This window comes from Felis catus, chromosome B3 (assembly GCF_018350175.1).
Source record: "Felis catus isolate Fca126 chromosome B3, F.catus_Fca126_mat1.0, whole genome shotgun sequence".
NCBI lineage: Eukaryota > Metazoa > Chordata > Mammalia > Carnivora > Felidae > Felis > Felis catus.
Genome location: NC_058373.1, coordinates 9,190,348 through 9,213,258, shown reverse-complemented (window position 1 = coordinate 9,213,258; position 22,911 = coordinate 9,190,348). Strand labels below are relative to the sequence as shown.

The 22,911-nt window shown below is 40.7% G+C and overlaps 1 protein-coding gene and 1 long non-coding RNA gene across 4 annotated transcripts in view; one reads left to right on the top strand and one right to left on the bottom strand.

Annotated features, from left to right (window-relative positions):
• Nucleotides 1-22,911, top strand: part of AGBL1 (AGBL carboxypeptidase 1) — an 843,888-nt gene that overhangs the window by 104,391 nt on the left and 716,586 nt on the right. The window lies entirely within an intron of this gene.
• On the bottom strand, nucleotides 3,075-21,409 carry LOC109500503. The gene is made up of 3 exons (XR_006598856.1): nucleotides 21,220-21,409; nucleotides 9,527-9,677; nucleotides 3,075-3,631 (listed from the first exon to the last, which is right to left on the bottom strand). It is a non-coding gene; the product is annotated as an uncharacterized LOC109500503 (long non-coding RNA).

The window sequence follows — 22,911 nt, the reverse complement described above, 5'->3', positions numbered from 1 at the left end:
AATAACTGCATGGGGTGATTTAGCTTCATTGTGGTGATCTTTTCATAGTATATTCATTTATCCAAACATCAACTTGTATACCTTAAATATATACAATTCTCATGTGTCAAAGATATTTCCATAAAGTTGTTAAAAACAAAAATAGATAATGTGGTTATAATATCAAAGAAAGCAGAAATCAAGGCAAAAAGCATTAAGCAGGACATAGGAATAATATATACTAAAAATAAGAGTAATATAATAGTTATTACTTTTTCTGCACCCTGCAACATAGCTAAAAAATATGTAAGGCTAAAACTAATATACCTACCAGAAGAATATGGTGACTCCAACAGATATCTCTTAAATGCAGTAATGAAATAGACACACAATAAGAGAATATAAGAGTACTTAAAGAATACAATTAACAAGGGTCACATAAATATATATGTGTGTGTATATATATGTGTGTGTATATATATGTGTGTGTGTGTGTGTGTGTATATATATATATATATATATATACATATATATATATATATATATATATATATATATATATATATATTCTGCTGACAGAGCAGAAGTTATGCATTTTTTCTTAAATTTTTTTAACATTTATTCATTTTTGAGAGACAGAGACAGAGCACAAGCAGGGGTGGGGCAGAGAGAGAGGGAGACACACAGTCTGAAGCAGGCTCCAGGCTCCGAGCTGTCAGCACAGACTCTGACGCAGGGCTTGAACTCAGGAGTTGTGAGATCATGACCTGAGCTGAAGTTGGATGCCTCACTGACTAAGCCACCCAGATGTCCCTGCATTTTTTCAAATGTACTTAGATCACTCATAGAAACTTAACCTGTATGCAAGCTCCTACTCTTACCACTGGTATTGAACACTGTGTATGAAATTCTAGCCCACATGCTACCATTAGTGAGACGGTTAAAAGTATTGAAAATGAGGAGACAAATAATCATTTGCTGATGACACTATTATCTACTTGGAAAATCCAGAGTATCCATGTTTACTGGATAAGCTAGGAAGATTAATAAGAAGTTTGGTGACGTTTTTAGCCATAAGGTGAACACATGAATATTGTTTTCCCATTTACCAAAAATAACCAGTGAGAAGATAATATTGGAGAAAGAGATTTAAGTGTAATAAAATAGTAAAAACTTAGATCTGCTGCAGGCATCCTTGCAATGGAGATGTATCTATTGTGGGACTGAATGAGCCTTATCCTGGGTTTGGGATTCTGTTGTAAAGCATTTCTTGGGGTTTTTCTCAACATTTGTGCTGCAATGCTTCTTTTTCTTTGATTACAATGGCCCAGGCTTTTTTTTTTTTTTTCCGTCTAAATTTGTTAATACATTTAATCCATTCACACTCAAATCTTGTTGGGCTAGAAACCATTCTGTCTTTTACAGATCACTTGGCATGGGGTGCCCTGGTGGCTCAGTCGGTTAAGCATCTGACTCTGTTTCAGGTCAGGTCATGATCTTGTGTTTCTGAGTTCAAGCCCCACATCAGGCTCCATGCTGACAGCACAGAGCCTGCTTGGGATTCTCTCTCTCTCTCCCTCTCTCTCTGCCCCTCTCCATCTCATGCTCTCTTGCTCTCTAAAAATAGATAAATTAAAAATAATAAAAATCACTTGGCTTGTCTCTGCTCTGAACTTTTCTGTGTTACTTTTAAAGTTTACGTATGTTGGGAAATCTTCCCTGTACCTAGTATTGGGAGGTAATATATTAAATTTATAATAAAATATAAATATTGTAAGTTTATAATTTTTAAATATACAATAGAATATTTTACTATATAACTTAAAAATATATAATAATTTTATTATATACTTATAAAATACATTGCATACATTAATGTATTCTAAATAAATCATATAAATATATAATAAATTGTATGAATTTAATTTAAAAATTGGAGGAACAATGGTATGTGCACTTACTCCTGTGTGTATACACATACATCTTTTGTCTATCATATGGACCAGTATAAAATGTGATAGCATGAGTTCTGGTGAGGGCAGGGTCAAACAGGTGTCTTCATATACAGCAACTGTCTGTGTGAATGAAAAGCCATAAAAGAGCTTAATTCCTCTTACCTAGGTATTCCACTTCCAGAATTCTTAAAAGAATGATCATAGATTCACATCCATTGATACCAAGACAGCATTGTTTCTAATAGTAAAAGATTAGAAATAACTTACAAACTGAACTGTAAAGTATTGATGAGCGGGTAACAGTATATGCATAACACCAAATATTATGTGGCCATTAAAATGTATTTTAGGAAAATGTTTGAAAGTATAATATTAGGTGAAAATGCAGATGCGAGTTATAAAATAGTGCGTATAGTATGATCAATAGTACACATACATCATCTTGTTTAGCAATCTGTTGGTTCACCCATCCATTCCATCCTATTTTTTTTTTTTATGTTGAAAAATTTATCTTTAGAATTAGCTGCACTCAGTTTAGATGATCTCAATTTTGTTGGCAACATCTAAAGCATCATCATTAGGAGTCTTATCAGGGTGTTGACCTTGGCCACATCAGTGTCATACAGCTTTTTCACAGCCTATTTGATCTTGTTGGCCTTGATATCCACAATGGACACATGTGTGCTGTTCTATCTTCTTCACTGCTGACTTGGTGGTTGGGGGGTTTGATGACGGCATAGTGGTCAGACTTGTTTCCTCTAATGTGCTTTTCTAAGGATATTTGCGCTGCCGTCAGAGCTGTAGTGTCTTAGGCTATTGGAAGGCAGGTGACCTGCTGATCTTTTTTCTCTGGCTGAGGCCTTTCAGCTTCACTTTCTTGGCTTTCAACGCCTTTTCTTTGGCCTTGGCTTTGGCCTTTTCTTTGGCCTTTGGAAGTGAAGGGGCTTCCTTCTTTGTTTTTAGTACCATCTTTGTAAAAAGCCTACTTGTCTAATTGAGAACAGGCATGATAAATACCATAAATAGATTTATTTTATGCTTAATTTTTTTCACAGTTTCATTGCTAAAAAATACTTTAAAGATTCTTATAAAAAACCTAATTCATTTTTTTGGAAAGATAAATAATTATGAAGACAGAAATAATATCACCTTGATTTATTTGTAAATTTGATTATACCAGCTACTGTGATGGTTGATTAAGCAACCTTTGGGAACCCTTTCATCCCAGATGGGAATACTTTCCCTGACTCTATTTAGAAATGTCACTGAGAGGCAGGTGAATTGGTCCGTTATTATTGTCCAACTTCCCCAAATCATTCCTTTTCCAACAGAGGAGGTGACCAGAGGAAGGACTCATGGATTTGGCAGAGTGTAAGCACAGAAACGGGGCCAAGGAATACCATCATAGGAATGGGAGAGGATCTATTAGGTGAAGATTGCTTCATTCCACTGGAGTTCAGAATGCTGCGACAGAGCCATGTAACCATTTTTTCCAAATTAGAAGGTGGCAAATGGGAAGTGTCACTCTGGCCCCTCTTGGCTCTTTCTGATCTTGACTCTGTAGTTCACTTGAGATGGAGTCACTTCTTCATTCTGAGTAGGTTTTGCTTAATGGTACACATGAGGTGCTCAAGACTTGCATGTAGGCACAGAGCAGGTGGCTGGCTCCACAAGTCTCATTCGAGGTGCTGGAAAACCTTGACAACACAGAGACATAGTTGGACATCAGAATCAGGGTCTGGGCTGTTTCAGACAGTGGTAAAGTCCAGACTGTAAAGAATGGGGCTGTGAGTACCCCTCTCAGTTAAGTCACCCTTTTAGCCAGATTCTGAAGGTTGTTCAAGACCTATTCATTTAGGAATATTTTCTACATTTTCTAAACATCCCCCCTTCTAAACACAAAGCTGTTCACATTAAACAGTCATCCTAATTGGAAATGACAGGACACTTCTGGCTGCCCAGTCAGGCCACGTGAGGGGCATTACAGACAGAAACTGGGGTCTGCAGTAATCCTCTATCTGGAGAACAGACAGCCATGGGGGAAGATCTGTACAGAGTAACACATTCTCCTGTGAAGACTTTTGTCCTGACACTGGGTCTTGACTTTCCCATTTTTTATTTCTTCCTTTCACTCCTACCCACATCCTGTTGGAACAAGTCCTTTGGTTCCTAACCTGCTCTGGGGTTTACTTCCAAGTGCAAAGCAGAAGTACATCTGCACTTTCTCAGCAAACTCATCATTTGGGTCTCTTCATAATTAGATTTTTCAAAAGCCTCTCTCCTCATATATCAATTATTCCACTCCCTTAATCATCTTCCTCAGTGTTCTCCATGATCCTACTCATTTGTCAAACTGTCTGGGTCTGCGCTGCGGCATTTTCAAAAAAAGAGTGATACATACTAATGGCGTGCAATGTCTACTTGGCCATAGTCTTGGGGTCTTTCTCCTACATCCTCCTCTGCTCCCCACGTGCCCCTGCCAGATTATAGCATTGCTTTCAGTGTCTGAAAAAAAATATTGTTCAATGTAATGTATTTGTGGATTTCTGCGATAGTGGTTTTAGAAGTAAAGCATTCTGGAAAACAAAGCTCTCCGTGTCTATGTCCCTGTATACTGGAAGATCCAACCTCCTGAAACATTAACCAGTTTTACAACTAATTAACCTATGATAACCTTTGTGATAACTCAAGAGACACGATGAATTATGGAACAAATTTCTGATCCCATGTTGGATAGTTAGTAGGAGGGGAGGATGTGCCATTACTTGGGCACAGAACAGGCAGCCCTTCATTCCAAAGGGAGTGCCAGAGGCCCCCCCCCCCAGTTCTGCTATATGATTTAATCATGCTCCCAACCCCATCAAAATATGCACAAAAGGATTAAGTTACCAAGTTTTAGGCAACAGACATGTATAAGGAAAGATACGCATTTCCATAATTTGTCAAATAAGTCTTTCTGGAGAACCTGATACAAATATACTGTCTTTGACATGTTCTCTTCTACTTGTAGACATTATTTTATGATGGGAATATATTTATTCTTTATTACAGTCACTAAGCATGAGTGATTCACTTCTTCAGTTGATCTGTGAGTGTTATTAAATGCCTTATTCACTGATGGATTCGTTCTTTTATCACATATTTATTAAGAGTTTACTATAGGTGGGGTACTGTGTAGGCACTGGGGACGGGATGGTAAGTAAAATAGATATGGTCCCTGTCCTCATAGGTTTTATAAATTAAGAGGGAAAGACATGTTAATCATAACATCCCACAAATATTTATAAAATCCTCGTAATGATAACTGGTAGTTGAAAGGCACCTTGGTGAAGGGCTTTTGGCTGGGATATTTCAGATTTCGGGTTGGTTGAATTTGCCTGTGGTCATCCTGGACCAAACGAGACGCCCGTGTACAAATATGCCCTTCTCTGTGACAGCTTCGAAGGTGAGGTTATGTTGCATTGCCTATTTTTCATACGGTTTACCTAGTTTTTATTTGTATTTACTACATATTTAACATTGTTTAGTTGATCAGATTCATGGGATAATGAGTCCCAAATGTAATGCCCCCACCCAAATGATACCTAGGAAACATATATCCGTGTGTGTGTGTGTGTGTGTGTGTGTGTGTGTGTGTGTGTAGCATTACATAGACAGATTGTTGAAAGTCTGAAAATCATCTGGCTTGCTGGGATTCCATGTCCTTGGGATTAAAGTGGAGTATCTTTTTGCTCTCAGTATTCACCAGTAAATGTCTGCATGGCAGACTTAACGAAGACTTGGGACCAAAGATGTTTGTGATGGTATTGAAACCAAAGGGCAGCATAGTAAAAAAAAAAAAAAAAAAAAAAAAGATATTGGACATCCCAGATTTTTTTTTTTATTTTTTTATTTTTGGGACAGAGAGAGACAGTGCATGAACGGGGGAGGGGCAGAGAGAGAGGGAGACACAGAATCGGAAACAGGAACAGGCTCCAGGATCCGAGCCATCAGCCCAGAGCCTGACGCAGGGCTCGAACTCACAGACTGCGAGATCGTGACCTGGCTGAAGTCGGACGCTTAACCGACTGCGCCACCCAGGCACCCCTGGACATCCCAGATTTTAAAAGTCCCTCAAGAGTTTCCTTCCTTAGGGAACCTTTGCTGCTAGTTCCTTCAGTTCAGGCTCCTTCATTTCCCCATGTTGCCTAGTCTATCCCAGCTGTGCCCTGGGGGTGTCTTTCAACAACTATTTCCTTTTGTTGATGATATTAGGACTTGCTGAAGGGAACATAAAAGGATCCCATTATCAAATAAATTTGGGGAGCTCAGGTTCAGCCACAATAGGATTTTTAAAACAGACTTGTCAGTCTTTAGTATGCTAATACATGTTGTAAATTTCTAGGAAAGTGATTTTTTAAAAAATCTTTAAAAAGATTCATTTTAAGCATTTCTTACAAATTGTATCATTTATGATGATTTTGACCAGGCCACAGAACAAACCCTGACTTATAATGATCTGAGCAATGAGAAATTTTATTGTTTCGTGTGACTGGGAAGGTCAGCTGTGGGATAGTTGATCCTGTGAGTCAGTGACAGCATTAAGAGGTTAGGTTTTCCCTTCTTTGCCCCTGCCATATTCAGTATTGACTTTATACTCAGATTGGTAACAGAATGGCTGAAGCAGGTACAGGCCTCAAATTGAGAATGGCTATATCCTTAAGAAGAGGAGTGACCATTGCTTCCCAGGGCTCTTTCTTAGGAGATAAGAGACTTGTTCTAGAATCCCTCAGTAGACTATTTCTCACATGTCTTTGGCTAGAATTGGGTCTTAGCCTTATTGCTAAGCTAATCCATAGCAAGGATGGATGAGCCCTTCCTTAAGCACCTGGCTACACATGGGATAAGTAGATACCTGCACAAAATAGAGTTTCCATTTGGAAGGATATAAATGCTGGGCAGGCCGCTAATAATGTCCATTAAAGAAACATTTACAGAATTGTTTCCCTCCCAAAATTGATATGTTGAAGCCCTAACTCTAATGCAACTGACTGTTTTTGGGGATAGAGTCTTCAGGAAGTAATTAAGGTTAAGTGAGGTCATAAGGATAGGGCTCCAATCTGATAAGACTGGTAGCCTTATAAGAAGAATGAGAGAGAGAAAGAGAGAGAGTGTACACCCAAGAAAAGCCAGATGAAGGCAGTGTGCAAAGGCAGCCATCTGCAAGCCAGGAAGAGAGATCTCACCAGAAACCAACCCTGCTGGACCTTGATCTCAGACTTCTAGTCTCCTGACCTGTTAGAAAATTAATTTATGCTGTTTAAGTGATCCGGTCTGTAGTATTTTGTCATGGCAGCTCAAACTGAAATTAATAGGAAATTAATATAATGCAGTTTTTTTTTATAATTTTTTAAAATGTTTATTCATTTTTGAGAGACAGAGAGAGACAGAGCATGAGCGAGGAAGGGGCAGAGAGAGAGGGAGACACAGAATCGGAAACAGGCTCCAGGCTCTGAGCTGTCAGCACAGAGCCTGATGTGGGGCTTGAACTCAAGAACTGTGAAATCATGGGGCGCCTGGGTGGCTCGGTCGGTTAAGCATCCGACTTCGGCTCAGGTCATGATCTCACGGTCCGTGGGTTCGAGCCCTGCGTTGGGCTCTGTGCTGACAGCTCAGAGCCTGGAGCCTGTTTCAGATTCTGTGTCTCCCTCTCTCTGTGACCCTCCCCCGTTCATGCTCTGTCTCTCTCTGTCTCAAAAATAAATAAACGTTAAAAAAAATTAAAAAAAAAAAAAGAACTGTGAAACCATTATCTGAGCCTAAGCTGGACACTCAACCGACTGAGCCACCCAGGCGCCCCTATAATGCAGTTTTTAGAAAAATTACAAATGCTCCTTTTTCTATACCAATTCCATTCCCTGGAGATTGCTGCTAAATACAATTTGTGGCATAAGTTCCTATTCTTTTTAATGCTTGCCAAATGTCCCTATATGTTCATATGTACATATGTGCATATATCATTCATTGCACATGCATGCTTTCTTGTTTACTTTTTATTTAAATTTAAAAAATGTTTATTTTTGAGAGAGAGAGAGAGAGAGAGAGAGAGAGAGAGAGAGGCAGAGTGTGAATGGGAGAGGGACAGAGAGAAAGGAAGATACAGAATCTGAAGCAGCCTCCAGGCTCCAAGCTGTCAGCACAGAGCCTGATGCGGGGCTCAAACCCATGAACCATGAAATCATGACCTGAGCCGAAGTTGGATGCTTAACCGACTGAGCCACCCGGACACCCGCACTTTTTACTTTTTAACATTGACATGTTACTTACTGTTATTCAGGTTGTTTATTATCACTCAGCAAAAATACATAGGCCTATCCATTCCTTTTAAGAGTTGCATAGGTATATCATGCAGATGTATCATAATTTGTTCAACTATCTCAGTATGGAAGGATGTTGTGCGAAGTGGCTTGCACGCTTATTTGAACACAGGATATTTGCTGGGATTTGTATTCAGCACAATAGCCTTTTGGACCTGCTGATTGTAACATTATAGGTTCCCTCTCGTTCTGTCTGTTGTCCCAAAAGAAGATTGCACTTCTTGAGACTCTCATGACATTTGACCACAGCAGAATGTAGTTGGCTGATGGTACCCAAAGGACATGATGGCAGAGGGCACTAATGAATGACCATGTGCTGGACGGTCATCATCTGATTCCTGCTTTATCAAAAGTGCTAACTTCCCATTCTTTAGGGACCCAAGCACTTTGTTCTTTCATGCATGACACTGTACTGTTATGGAAATTGTGACATTCCTCAGCAGCTGACTTATTCCATCTTAGATGAACTTTTCTCTAAGCTACATGGCTCCAATAGAGTAAATCTGACTAATGAATTTATAGGCAGGCTTCTGGCAACATAAAAGATTCTGGCCTCCCTAGAAAAGGCTTAAACATTTTCCTGTTGTTTACGAGGAAAATTAGTTCTCATGATTTATGTTTTTTTGAACCTAATTTTATTTAGCAAAAAACTCTCTGCAAATGTAGGAAACCCACCCTAGAAAGGCATTTAATCTTTAAACCCATTTAGTCCTATCAATTGGGGTTGTTAAAATAAACATGGATGATTCTTATATGCCTGGGGGTTGACACAACTGCCTGGTTTGCAAAAGCCAAGATAATGGTTGTGTTTATCGTAGACAAGAATGACCTTCCCTTGGGGCTTGGATTGATTTCCAACGGAAAGATTAGATTATTCTGTAAATCTAGGTCCCAGATGAATGCTGTTCATTGTTTTACACTATTTCCATTTGTTGACCCAGTTGTTTGAAGGACAGATGCAGTACTTTGGAAGGTCTGTCTCACAATTTAATTTTTCATTTGTTCATTTTTAAGGCCTCATTTGGCTTGGATTTATTTTAGGTCACAGCACAGAGAAGTAGAGGAAAAGCAAAAAAACTGGAGTTCTTGATGGATCAGAGACTTAAATTTTTTTAAAATGAAACTTCTCTCTTAATTTCAAAAAATTATAAGAAAAAATATCTTTACCAAGTCCACTCAATCCTTTTTGCCTCATATAAGTCATCTACGGTGTCTTTCTAGACAAGGGTGACTTACCAATTACTCAAACTGCAGACCCTGGAGGGGGAGATACCCCCTATGGTTCATTGTTTAAAGGTGGTAATTTTATAGCATTTCTTACTTCCATCATATTCTTCTGCTAGAATAATAGCCACTGGGATTTTCATTAATTTTCATCATGGTTTTGCTGCAAAGAATCAGGAATTCATTAAATTGGAAAAAAGTGTAGCCTTCTTATTCAAACTCCCATCCACTTATAATGCACTTTCATGTATTTTAAGTGCACGGCATATAATAATGGTGTAAAAAATATAATTACATAGCTGCTAATATACTGATAATCAAAAGCATATTAGGTATGTTTTGCATTATTTAGCCTGTGTGAATACTTATATGTGGTAAAATGCATATCTATTATTAACATCACACTCTACTTGGCTGACACAATTTTGATAATACATAGGAATAGTCCAGTCTACAGGTGTCCTAGAACTACTGTAGATTTGTCAATGGGTCAACCAAGACCTAGCAAAGATATGGAGAATTCTGCGTAGGATATTATATTTTCCAAATCTTTTCCTCTCTTCTCCATAGAGAAGGGTCACCACAAAACGTCACCCTTAAGTAGAGGGTGCTCTCATAGTCAGGAAGGCTATCTTGGGCAGGGTGTTGATTAAATACATCATGTGCCTATCATCATTCTGGTCTTCTAATCTGAATATAACTAACAAGCACACATAGTTTCCTACTGCCCACATTTGAGTTGCTTGACCACAGAGTAGGAGCTGCCTTAAATATAAAATGACTTTTAGAAATCTTTCAGTCCACAAAGATGATGCTGTCACATAACATTGTGACTCAGTGGGTTGGCAGACCCTTTTTTTTCACAGTATGCAGAAAATGTATTGTGTCCATCTTCACTGGGAAAGCTTTGTCCAGGGATCAGGTGATGGCAGCTAGTCTTCATCTCCAAACCCATGATGTACATCAGGTACCACCAAAGAAACATCATGGCTGGAGGGAGGGGTAGAAAAGCAATGGAGAGGAGCAGTTTTACAGATTGTTAGAGAATATCAAAATTCTTATATGCAAATGTGGAATGTGTCCAACTCTCAGGCCACCTTAGGAATTTGCGGCATCCTTTTTTTGCTGAAATGCATTTATGTGGAGCTTTAGAACTTTGAATCTGTCTTATCAGCTACTTTAGTATGTTGCATGGGTCCAAGAGAGTTGGAAGCTCCTTCTCGTCTAAGGGTATTTGTAATGCAAGAACAGATAGTCCTGGACACATGTAGGGGGAGGTGCCTGAAGACAAAGAAGGCCAATTTGAGACCATCAATTTAACTCCATTACAAAAGTTCGACAGACTAAACTCTGTGTTGGACATGGGGGTAGGGGCACTTTCATGTGGCCCTGTTTCCTCACCTCTTCCTTTTCTCTGCTTTTCTTTCTCAATCAGTTTCTTAGAAGAAAGACATTGTGCTGTAGAACCAGCACTATACTTGGAATCAGAAGACCTGGGTTTAAGTATCTGCTCTGAGAAGGTTTTGTTAATCTCCCCAATTGTAGTTTCTTCATAATAAGATGGGACAACCTCAGATCTGTTGTAAAAAATTTGAAACAAGTAAGTAAGGACTTGGCATGGAGCCTGCCACATTGTGAACACTCAGTGGATTCCAGTGACTGACAATCCACTTTCAGAAGAACCTTTTATGTTGGGGGTAACATTTTATCATCCTTAAAATAGCAAAAGTTCAATGTCCTTATTCCCTACCATCTGGAAGCTGTGGGAAGCTTTCATTGGATAGCATCCATGGAGACCTACCACATGCAAAGCCTGGGTGCTAGGTGTTGTGAGAGTTACCAGGGTTCATCCTTTCCCTGGAGAGGATAAAGATTACATAAGGGGTCTGAGGGCAAGGGCATAAATTACTATTTAATAATCACCTCAAAAGGTTCTAAGAGGCTGAGGGAAATACAAAAAGTGGGAAGTTCATCCATGGCTATGAGAATCAAAATATTTCATGATGTAGATCTGTGTTTGCCAGTCTAGGCACAACACATTATCAAGAGTCTGAGAGCTGCACACAATGAAAAAAAAATGTTTTTCTTATACTTGAAAGTCACAGTGTACCATCTTACCTGAGATATATACAAAACTTGTCTTTTAAGTGATAATTTAGGGTTGAAAATATTTTCAGAAGAGTTTCTTAAGATATTGATTCCGGAACTAGCAATCTGAATATTGTTTTCCTTTGTGAGGTTTTTGTATATTATTCAAGAATAAGAAACTGTTGTTTCAGATGAGAGTGGGGGGTTGGGTAGAATTTTGACCCACAGCCTTCCTGGGTTTCTGATTGAGAGATTGCCCCCTACATTGAAAGACCCCTTCAGCCCCATCTGCTGTCCCATTACAGCTATTTCTGGGCTGTGGCTTCCTTCCCTTTGCTTCATTTGTCAGTAGACTTTCTATTTGTCTCCCAAAATTTGTTAGAATCTTTGGTTGGCTTATGACTTCCTCCTCCCATTACCTCCACTGTTATGAAATTATTTGTTTTGCATTTCCACAATGAAATTAATGGGGTTTTGGGAGGAAAGGAAGTGAACTCATTAAGAGTTTTACTTTGAACGAGAAGCTCATATCTCTTGTGCCACCTTTCCATCCATCCATCCATCTGTCTGTCCATCCACCCATACATCCCATAGGCAAAGACTTGTTTATGGTACAGTGGTTATGAATAATTCAGGAATTCCAAATGGAATAGAAACAGAACTGTAAACAGAGGAAAAAAATTCCTTCACCTTGCAATCCAGGCAAAGCCATCAAATTCTTCATGGTACTTCTGGATGAAGATTGAAGGATGAGGCTTACAGTGGGTGAGGGGACTGAGAAAATATCCAAGCTTTCTAGAGAGAGTCTGAAACAAAGCAAGTGGACTCCACCAGTAGCTCTGGCTGCTACCAGCTCTGGCTTTACTACAAGCTTGTTGACTTACCTTGAAGAGTCATGATGCCACACCCCCTTCTCAGCAGAGCTGAGCAGCCTGCCCATTGTCATTCCCCCTTACCCAGTCAGTGCCTTCCTTGCCCCCTTGCCCTCCTCCCATATTCCAACTCACTCCTGATAGTCTTAAAAAAAAAAAAGTTCTTCTTTGTGACCCTTATTTTATGTGGTTTCTAGAGGTAATGTGGGGTTAAGATTAAGGTACATTTAAGTTTAGCAGAAGACTTTTGCCACCTATTCACTTATTAATTTATTCAGACACCAAGCCTGTATTTAAAAATTACTATGGGGGCGCCTGGGTGTCTCAGTCACTTAAGTGTCTGACTCTTGATTTTGGGTCAGGTCATGATCTCACAGTTCATGAGTTTAAACCCTATTTTGGGCTCTGCACTGAAAGCATGGAGCCTGCTTGGGATTCTCTCCCTCTCTCCTCCTCCCCCACTCTCTCAAAAATAAATAAATAAACATTAAAAAACATATTTAAAAAACTACTATGGAGCAGGTGCTCAGACTTCAAAGATCATAATACAGTTTCTGTCTTCAGAGAACTTCTAGCCAAATATGGAGTTAAATATACAAGTAGATCATGTCTGTGTTACTATAAAAATGCTGTGGTAAGAGAAAGTAGAAACTGTGATGGAAAGTCAGAGGAAGAACTTTCCAGAAGTTGGAACTGAGGTAACAGGGGCTGGAACTTGAGCTGGATTGTTAGGAGGTAGGGAGGAGTTTGCTAGATGGGAAAAGGCAAAGGGAGGGAAAGCTTTTTAGAGAATGAGAATCCTCCCGTTGCTTGTCTAAACCTGTGGCAAAATGCCAGACCATGATGTGTGGAGGGGAATTTCAAGTAGCACTATGTGTCTTGAGTTCTCTGGAAGATTACAAGTAATGTTGGATTTGTTGACAATAAAGCCAGTCCTTTAAAGAAGTGGGGTTGGGGCACTTAGGTGGCTTAGTTGGTTACATGTCTGACTCTCAGGTCATGATCTCATGGTTTGTGGGATCAAGCCCCATATCGGGCTTGTGCTAACAGCACGAAGCCTGCTTGGGATTCTCTCTTTCCCCCTTTAACTGACTCTCCCCCTCTCCCTCTCTCTCTCTCTCTCTTTATTTCTCTCTCTTTCTCTCTCAAAAGAAATAAATAAACATTTAAAGAAGTGGGATTGCCCCTATCATCTGAATTTTAGTGAAGCCCCTGATTTCTAGAAGAGATTCAATACTCCAAGGATGTTGGGAATCCCAGGCATTAATCCTGTCAGTTGAGAAATGAGTGCCAAGTCATGGTAAGGCTTTGAGACAGACAAAAATGAATAATGGCTTCTGTTGTCTGGAACCTCAGACTCTAGTTTGGAAAGAGTCTCTGAAAACTCATGGATCTCTTTTCAGGTGATAGTCTGTAATTTTAGTTCAGAGAGAGGGATGTTTATGGAGTCTTTGCCTTGAGGTCCAGCAATCATGGCACCACTAGGAGACATCACTGAGGATCTTGAGAATTTTGCAGGAAAGAATCATGTCCCAGGAGCACTCCTCTCCACCAAGTCTACTGAGCACCCGCTACTTGGGTCTGTGGTTTACAAGTGTGATCTGGAGACCACCAGCATCAGTGGCACCTGAGAAATTGTTACAAGTGCAATTTCTGAGGCTGCCAACCGGGACCTCCTAAGGCAGAAATTCTGGGAGCAGGCCCACCACCCTGTTTTCACAAGCCCTTCAAGCGGGTTCTGATGCTCACTCCAGCTGGAGAATCACTGGCTGGGTGACTGGCGAACTTTTCTGGTGCTATTCCCATGTCCTGTCAAGAGAGGGAGCACTTTGCAGGCCATTGCCCTCTTAACCCTTCTTTCCTAAAAGACCTAGTTGGTTTTTTGAAGAGAGGACTCATCAGATCCAATGACAACTTTTTTTGTAGTAAAATGCACACCACATATAATTTACCATTTTAACCATTTTACAGTGTATGATTGAGTGGCCTTAATTATATTCCTGATGTTGTGCAACCATTACCACTATCAATTTTTAAAACTTTTTTGGTACCCCAAATAAAACTCTGTAACCATTAAGGAATAGCTCTCATTCTCCTCCCCACCGGCCCCAGATTGCCTTGAGTCTGGTTATGAATTTGCCCATAATAATTAGCTCATATAAGTGGAAAGAATCATACAATATTTGCCTTTTTTGTGAATGACCACCTTTCAAAGTGCTGGTTGTATTGGTGCTGGGGGTGCTAAGTCTTGGCACCAAGCTTGGGGGTCCCTCTGTTATCCCTCAACCAAACAGGCCAGAATGGTCAGGCTTGTCTTTGCTCTGGCCTTTAGCCGGAGCAAAAATCAGACACATTTTTTTAAGCCTATTTGTTTATTTTGAGAGAGAGAGAATGCAAGTGGGGTAGGGGGAGACAGAGAGAAAAGGCTCTCTCTGTGAGATCATGACCTGAGCTGAAGTCTGACACTTAACCAACTGAGCCATCCAAAACCAGATCTCCAAAATCAGATACGTTTTTATTTATTCATGAGGTCAGGAAATATCTATTGGGTACCTGCTCTGTGCTATGCAATGAGATAGGGATCCGGTCTTTCCTTTTTGCGTCCAGATATTTCTAGATGGGATGAATCACAGGAATTTGACTAAATGTGTGATATAGCAACTGATCTACTACAGCAATATAACAAAACATTCTGTAACATTTTATTTTGCATATATGTGTATGATTATATACTGTACTCATACATTTACATATATATATATATATATATATATATATATACACACACACACACATTACAGAATAGGCTTAGAGTCACATATCCGTGTATATTTTACTTTATGAATAATTTAAGAAAGCCCAAAGGTAATATTTGCTTTAAGTACTAACTTGAGAGTTACACCCCTCTGTAGAGAAAGAGTCCCCTGTATGTGAGAGTTTATTGGAATCCCCACCCTTCTTCTTCCCCTCCTCAGACATTACTCTTCCTCGTCCTGGCCTTGGGGAGTCTCAAAGGCTTGTGTCCAAGTCCTTGATCCTGCTGCCCCTACCCCTGAATTTAGAAGTCCTTCCAAACCATTTCTGCTTTGCGGAGTTGCTCCTCTGACAGACCAGGTGGGGTGGGGTTGTCCCAGTCTTGGCTGCAGAGCTGAGCTCCTGGTTGCCTGGCTCGGCAGTAGCCACCCCTCCATCACACTTCCTGCTGAGTATTACTAACGACACCAGTCTGAGGTCTGTGTTTCAATTTCTCCTATAAAAATTTCCCATGATGAATGATGGCTCCCACAAACTGTCTTTGGCAGCATCTGGACAGAGCTGGGAGGTGGGGGTTGTTTTTTCTTCCTCTCCCCCACCCCCACCCTCCAGAGAAAGAGGGACAGTTTCCATGCTGGGCACAGGATCAGTTCAACCTTTACACTATGTGTTCAGGGTTTTTCTTTTCTTTCATGATGCTAGAGCCATCTTGGTTTCCATTTTTATTTTCTCCTCTCTCCCTTGAAAATGGTGATCAGGGGCACCTCAGTCAGTTAAACATCTGACTTCGGCTCAGTTCATGATCTCACAGTTCATGGGTTCTGGGTTCGAGCGTCACATCTGGCTCCACGCTGACAGTGTGGAGCCTGCTTGGGATTCTCTCTTTCCCTCTCTCTCTGCCCCTCCCCTGCTCTCTCTCTCTCTCTCTCAAAATAAATAAACATTAAAAAAAAAAGAAAATGCTGATTAGCAAGATCCATTTTCCATCCATTTTCCTTGGTAACCCAGCTTCTCACGTGTGCACGTGTGTGTGTGTGTGTGTGTGTGTGTGTGTGTGTGTGTGTGTGTGCTTTTATCCATCCTGCTACTTGTTTTCAAGCCAGGCAGGAGGCCGGGACTGAACCAGATGGCGTTCTGGGTGCCTGTGCTCTGCAGGCAACATGTTCTATCCCTTGTAAAAGTCCTCTTGCTTTATCCGCCTGTTATTTAGCTAATTCCTACCCACCCCCCCACAACCACCACCACTTTCTGTTTCTGCTGTTACACCCCCACATCCCCCAGCCAGCTCTAGAGAGGCTTTAGGGGCAAATTCTTAGGACCACTTCCTTCTTTCTTTCTGACCATTTTCTTCCTTCTTTCTGAAAGCTCTATGGGCCCAGTGTTGGGGTTTAAGGGCCCAGGGGCATTAAGTGCTCAGATGTTGGGTCAGACCAACTCAAGGCCAAATCCCAGCCCTGTTGCCTTCTAATGCTACTTCAGACAGGTTAATGTACCTTGATTAGTTCCTTCATCTTTAAAATGGGGATTGTTGTGAGAAATAACTGAGCTACTGTTAGGTCTCATAGGAAGCTGTCAAGAAATCCTGTTAGCTCTAAATTCCAGACATATCCGTGTTCCTCTTGAGATCACTCTGGCTGTGCCCTGAAGAAGGAGGCCTGGAGTGTACATGCTTGCACTGGTTTTAGGTCCATAATAGTAGTTAGGTGGCAGGTGAAATTTAGAGAATTTCTATTTATTTAAATGTTAAAAACTTTATTTTCAACCATGTTTTCATTTTTTTTTTCAGTGTAAAAGCCTGGGTCTCTTCTGTAATTTTATTACTGAGAATTGTATTCTTTTGGCTGCCATGATATGTGAGGTTGCTTTTTTAAAATTTTCATTTCTGAACTACTCATTGTTAGTGTATTATACAAAATACAATTGACTTTTGTATAGTGATCTTTTCTTGTGGTCACATTGCAGAACTTGCTCTGATAGTCTTTTGGTGGATTCTTTCAGACTTTATCTATACAAAACCGAGCCATCTGTAAATGGAGAAGTTTTAGTTCCTCTTTTCTAGTCTGTATGCCATTCATTCATTCATTCATTCATTCATTCATTCCTAAATGCTGCATCTAGGACCTCCTGTACAGTGTTGGACAGAGGTGGTGGTGGGTGACGATGGCCATCGTTATCTTGTTTCTGATCACAGGGGAAAAGTATTCATTCTTTTTTTTGTCTGTGTATCATGTTAGCTGTGAGTTTCAAGCACATCCCTTTATCAGGTAGAGAAAGTTCTCTCGTATCCCTAATGTGGTGAATGTTTTTATCATGAAAGTGTGATGGATTTTATCAAATGCTTTTTCCGTGTCTGTTGAGACAGTAATGTGGATTTTATCCTTTATTCTGTTCCTATGGTGGATTATTACATTGGTTGACTTTCAGATGTTAAACCAATCCTGCATTCTTGGGATAAATCCCACTCTGGCCATGGTATATAATCCTTTTTGTTTGTTTCTGCGTTTGGTTTGCTCCTTGTAGAGCAAGCTCCTTGTAGCTTTCTACTGGTTTCTATTCTGGTCTGTCTCCGGTTTCTACTCTTGCTTCCCTAGAGTCCTTTTTCATTTTCATTTAAAAAAGTAGAGTAGCCAGAGAAACCTTAAAACATGTTAGATCATTTGCTCAAAATCCCGTAGGGAATGCTTTGCTTGGAGGGAAGTGAAAGCGTTTACAGTGCTTTCCAGGCCCTGTGTGAATGGTCCCTGTTCCTCCCGTCAGCTCCAGCTCTCCTCTCTCACCCTCTTTGGCTCCAGCAGCCCTGTCCAACTTGCTTGTCCTTGAACAAATCAGCCTGTTGTCATTCAGGGTGTCTGCACGTGCTGCCTTCTGATATTCATACGGCAACTTCCTTTCTTTTCACGTCTCAGCTATTGCCTCCTCCATGAGGCCTACTCCAGACAGTCTCTTAAATCTTAACCCATCCCAGCACTTCTGATCTCTTTACCCTGTTTTTACTTTTTTCTGTTTTTCCCTTAGCATTTATCGCATTTTAGAATACGAATTTAATGTATTACTCAAAAATATTGTATACTAGCTATTTTTTTGTCATGCTACCTCAACCCTTTTGAACACAAAAATCTTTGGTTTATCAGTTTATCCCAGTACATAGTTGATGCTCAATAAATATCTCTGGATGAATGAATAGTGTATATGAAGCTCTTAGAGCAGAGCCCAATTTTTGGAAAAGGCTCAACAAATATTTGATGGTGCTCTGTATTCAAATACTATTAAATGGTGGGGGGAAGAATAATGCAAAATGAAGGTTTCTTGTTTTCTGGAGTTTGCAGACTGCAGGGAGGAGACAGAGATTAATAAAATAATCACATCACTGAGTGAATAACTAAAAATCAAATTGTGCAATGAGAAAATGGGGGGAAAGGATAAACACACCCATAAAGGACATGGACCTAGATTAGCCATCAAGGAAGTCTTCCCTGAGGAGGTGAAAACTAAACTAGGATTGGAAGGATGAGGTAGTAACTACATGTGAAGGAGGAGGGAAGGCCCAGAGCATTTCAGGCTGTGGCGTTAGCAAGGACAAAGGACAAGTGATGGGAACATGTTCCAAGGATTGGCAGAGGGAATATTGGCCTTATGCACCATAAGAGAGGGTGATGTGAGACAAGGCTGGGTGGAGGGGTGGTGGCAGGCAGATTTGGTAGAGCTTCCTGGACAATGTTTCACATTTAGGTTGTTATCCAAGAGCAAGACTGGGTGTGGGGTGGCAATGTGAGGGTGCCCTAACCAGGTGTTCTTGAGAAGATCACTCTAGTTGTAGCTTGAAAGGTTATGAAGAGATTTGTTCTGGAGTTATGGCAGTAGTTAAGGGAGAGATATTTGGGTGATTTTCATGATTTCTACTTCTTTATGCTTAACCGTATTTTCTAATATATCTAAAATGATCATGCAGCTCATTTGCATTTATTATGCAAGAAATTAAACTGTAAATTTCAACCAAGAGCTAATAACTCTAGAAACTCCAGAAATTACATTTCTCAGTGATGTCCCAGACCCCCGTATGCTTGGACTAGGGTGGAAACATCAGAGATCGAAAAGAATGGACAACTTAAGAGCACTCTAGACCTTGAAATGGGGGTGTTTGAGTGTGTGCCCGGTAAAGGCAAGCTGGGGAGGAGGCTGCATGCTCGGTTTCTGAGAAGGTAGTGTTCCGTTCTCTGGAAAGGAGAGGATGAGAGAGGGTCTCGTCCTGGTGAGGAGATTATTAGGATCGTGGTATCTGAATGCTAAAGATTACAAGAAGCTCTGTGTGGTATGTAGAACTGAAGATACCCTCCACCCCGTGATCCCCATCCCCTGGTATTTATACTTTTGTGTATTCCACTCCCCTTGAGTGTGGGGAAGAGTTGGGACTTGCTTCTAACTAATAGAATACGACAAAAATATAGCATGTTTGTCCTGTGATTATGTTGTGTTTTAACAGAGTCTATCTTATTTACATATTCACGTGGAAACTCTCCCTTTTCGTGAAGAAAGTAGTCACGTTGGGGAAACCCACTTTGCCAGGAATAGCGGATGGCCGCTAGGAAGCTGCGACTGGTCTTTTAGCCAACAGACAGCAAGATGCCAGGGTCCTCAGCAAAATGATGTTGCCAACAGCCTGTTTGAGAGGGGAAGCAGACCCTTCCCCAGTGGAGCCTTTAGATGCAGACTCAGCCCTGGCTGATGCCTAGCTGACACCTGACAGTCTTGTAAAACCATAACAGAGAATTTAGCTAAGCCGTGGGTTCCTGCCCCATGGAAATGGTAAGATAATGAGTGCTGTTTGAAGCTGCTCAGTTTGTGGTAACTTATTACACAACAATATAGATAAAAAATCTAGGTGGCAATTTCTATATCTAGGCCATCTGAATATTTTTTTAAAATTTTTATTTGTTTTGAGACAGATCATGAGCCAGGGGAGGGGCAGATAGAGACAATCCCAAGCAGGGTCTGCACTGCCAGTGTGGAGCGGATGCGGGGCTTGAACTCAGGAACTGCCGAGATCATGACCTGAGCCAAAACCAAAAGTCGGATGCTTAACCGACTGAGCCACCCAGGCGCCCCTGAGTTATAGACTGTTTTACTTCCAAGAGATAATTTGGTCATTCTGTTTCTCCATGTACTGGGGAATAGGGACTCATTTTTCTCCAGGGGCCTCTCCTGACTGGCAAATGACAGCCTGCAGGCTCACCATCTGCAAACACATGTGCAGACATGAACCTTTACTTCCTCACTTAGTTCTGCCAGTGATGCCATTCAGGTTCATGTTGTGTTTCAGGAAGTGTGGTAGATTTTAATTTAATTTAATTTCCCTTAATTTAATCTTTGCTTCACCTCACTCTTCATACCTTCCCATCAGTTACATCTTCTTCTTTTTTTTTTTTAATTTTTTTTTTCAACGTTTATTTATTTTTGGGACAGAGAGAGACAGAGCATGAGCGGGGGAGGGGCAGAGAGAGAGGGAGACACAGAATCGGAAACAGGCTCCAGGCTCCGAGCCATCAGCCCAGAGCCCGACGTGGGGCTCGAACTCACGGACCGTGAGATGGTGACCTGGCTGAAGTCGGACGCTTAACCGACTGCGCCCCCCAGGCGCCCCCCATCAGTTACATCTTATTTTGCCCACTTTACAGATGAGGAAACCAAGATTTGGAGCAGTCAAGTAAGCCCAGAACCCACGACCACAAAAGTGGTACCTCCAGGCTTCTAACCCAAGCTCTGTAGCTCCTAATTCATCAGCTCAACTCTGGCATTCATGGACCTCTGTGGCTTTGCTACCAATAGAGTTCTCCTTCCTTGGCACCATGACTACCTCTAAATATCATCATCCACTCATGCTTCAGCTTAACTGCTTCCTGTAGGCAAGCGCTAGAGTCAAGTGGAACAAGTTGTTTGTTTCATTGGCCCAGTGACACATTAATCCTATGATATGACCTCGTACCAGTCACCTACCTGACCTCTTGAACTGCACAGCCCTTATTGAAATGATGAAGAAATCGAACTGAGAGCTATCTTATAGTCTTTCTAGAACTATGTTGAAGGTGGAGAGATCACTAGATCTCTAGAGCACTAGCTCTAGAGTCAGGCAGATGTAGACTTTTGTGTCAACACTGCCTCTTGCTAGCTGCGGGAACTTGGAACTTGGAACTTTGCTCATTGTGAGATTCACTGTTGCCATTGTAAGACAGAACTGATGATTTCACCCTCTGGTATTCCTGTGAAGATTAACTGATGTATAATCATGTCCATAGGACACTTAGCACAGGGCTTGGCATTTATACAGGCCCCCCAAAGAGTGGAGACAAATGACTTAAGACTATTATAAAGCCTCTTAAAGTTTATTTCTACTTGAAGAAGTAAATTGAATTCTTCTAAGTCTGTGGCTTTTTGATAAATTCATGACAAAAGAATATTTAGAAATTTGCCAGTGGTTTAAGTTTGGCTTTATCTGAGGAGGAGTGTGGAAGTGACCTCTGACCTCTAGCATCTTGACTGAGTTAGCCCACCCCATTGGGACAATGGATAGGATAGAGGCTGTTCTACTTTGCCTTTGGGTATTGTAGTTTTCTTGGAGCAGGGTATTTTGTAAGAATCTATTAAATCACCCATTCAGTGATGTACAGTCAGGGAAAGTTGATGGAGGAGGACATTTTGGCATTTCTACTTTCAATCCAACTTGGACATCCAACTGGGGGGTGCACATAATGTGGGATGGTGGTATGGGTTTAAACTCTGAGAAAATAAGCCCTCTCAAAAAGTCCTCTTCTGTGGAATCAGTGAAACTACCAGCAACATGGGTGCTGGATGTCCATGTGGAGCGGGGAACAGCTCAGCACCCCAAAGGCACTGATTTTGGGGCCCCTGTTCACTGTCTCAATGCAGTGGATTTGGTTTCTTGGAGTGGAAGTGAGTATTTTCTTACTTATTTAGGCTTTAGCTGCTTAAAGTTTTGCTTTATTTGTATTTATAGCCATTGGTTGACAAAGTGGTTACCTCATTTCTGATGGGTTTTACATTCTTAGTTACACTGGGAGAGCAGGAGAGAAGCAGAGAGATATGCTCAGAGAGTGGACCAAATTCCAGATATTTACTGTCAAAATAGACCCCGAAATACAGAGCCTCTGGGTGACATTCACATGAGTGGCTTGGTGCCTGGATCTCAGCACCATCTGGGAGATCAAATACTTTGTGTTTGCTCACTAGTTCATTAGTTGATTCCAGACATTTGTTCTTGTTCAGATCTTTTATGGGCCCTATCCATTAAACAACATCTTTATAAGCTTTTTATTTTTAAAGGAAAACATTTACATCAGATTCCCCGCATGCATACATGCGTGTATGTGCATTGAAATAAAAGTTTCTCAGATCACAGTGGACCTTTGCTACATGAAACGATATTGATATAATCTATTCTATTACAGTTGATTCAATTTCATCCACAAAGTTAGTCAAAACCTGTGAAATTGATTTTACAATCAACTATTGGGTCACAACTTGCAGTTTGAAAAAAACTGTTCCTAGAAAATCTAGAGAACTTTTTGTTTCAAAACAGAGCCCCTCATCCCCTCTCTTCCTGCTTCCTGGATTGCACATTCTCTGAGTCCTTTAGTGTAGATGCTTTGGGGGCCAACCCTGTACTCTGTT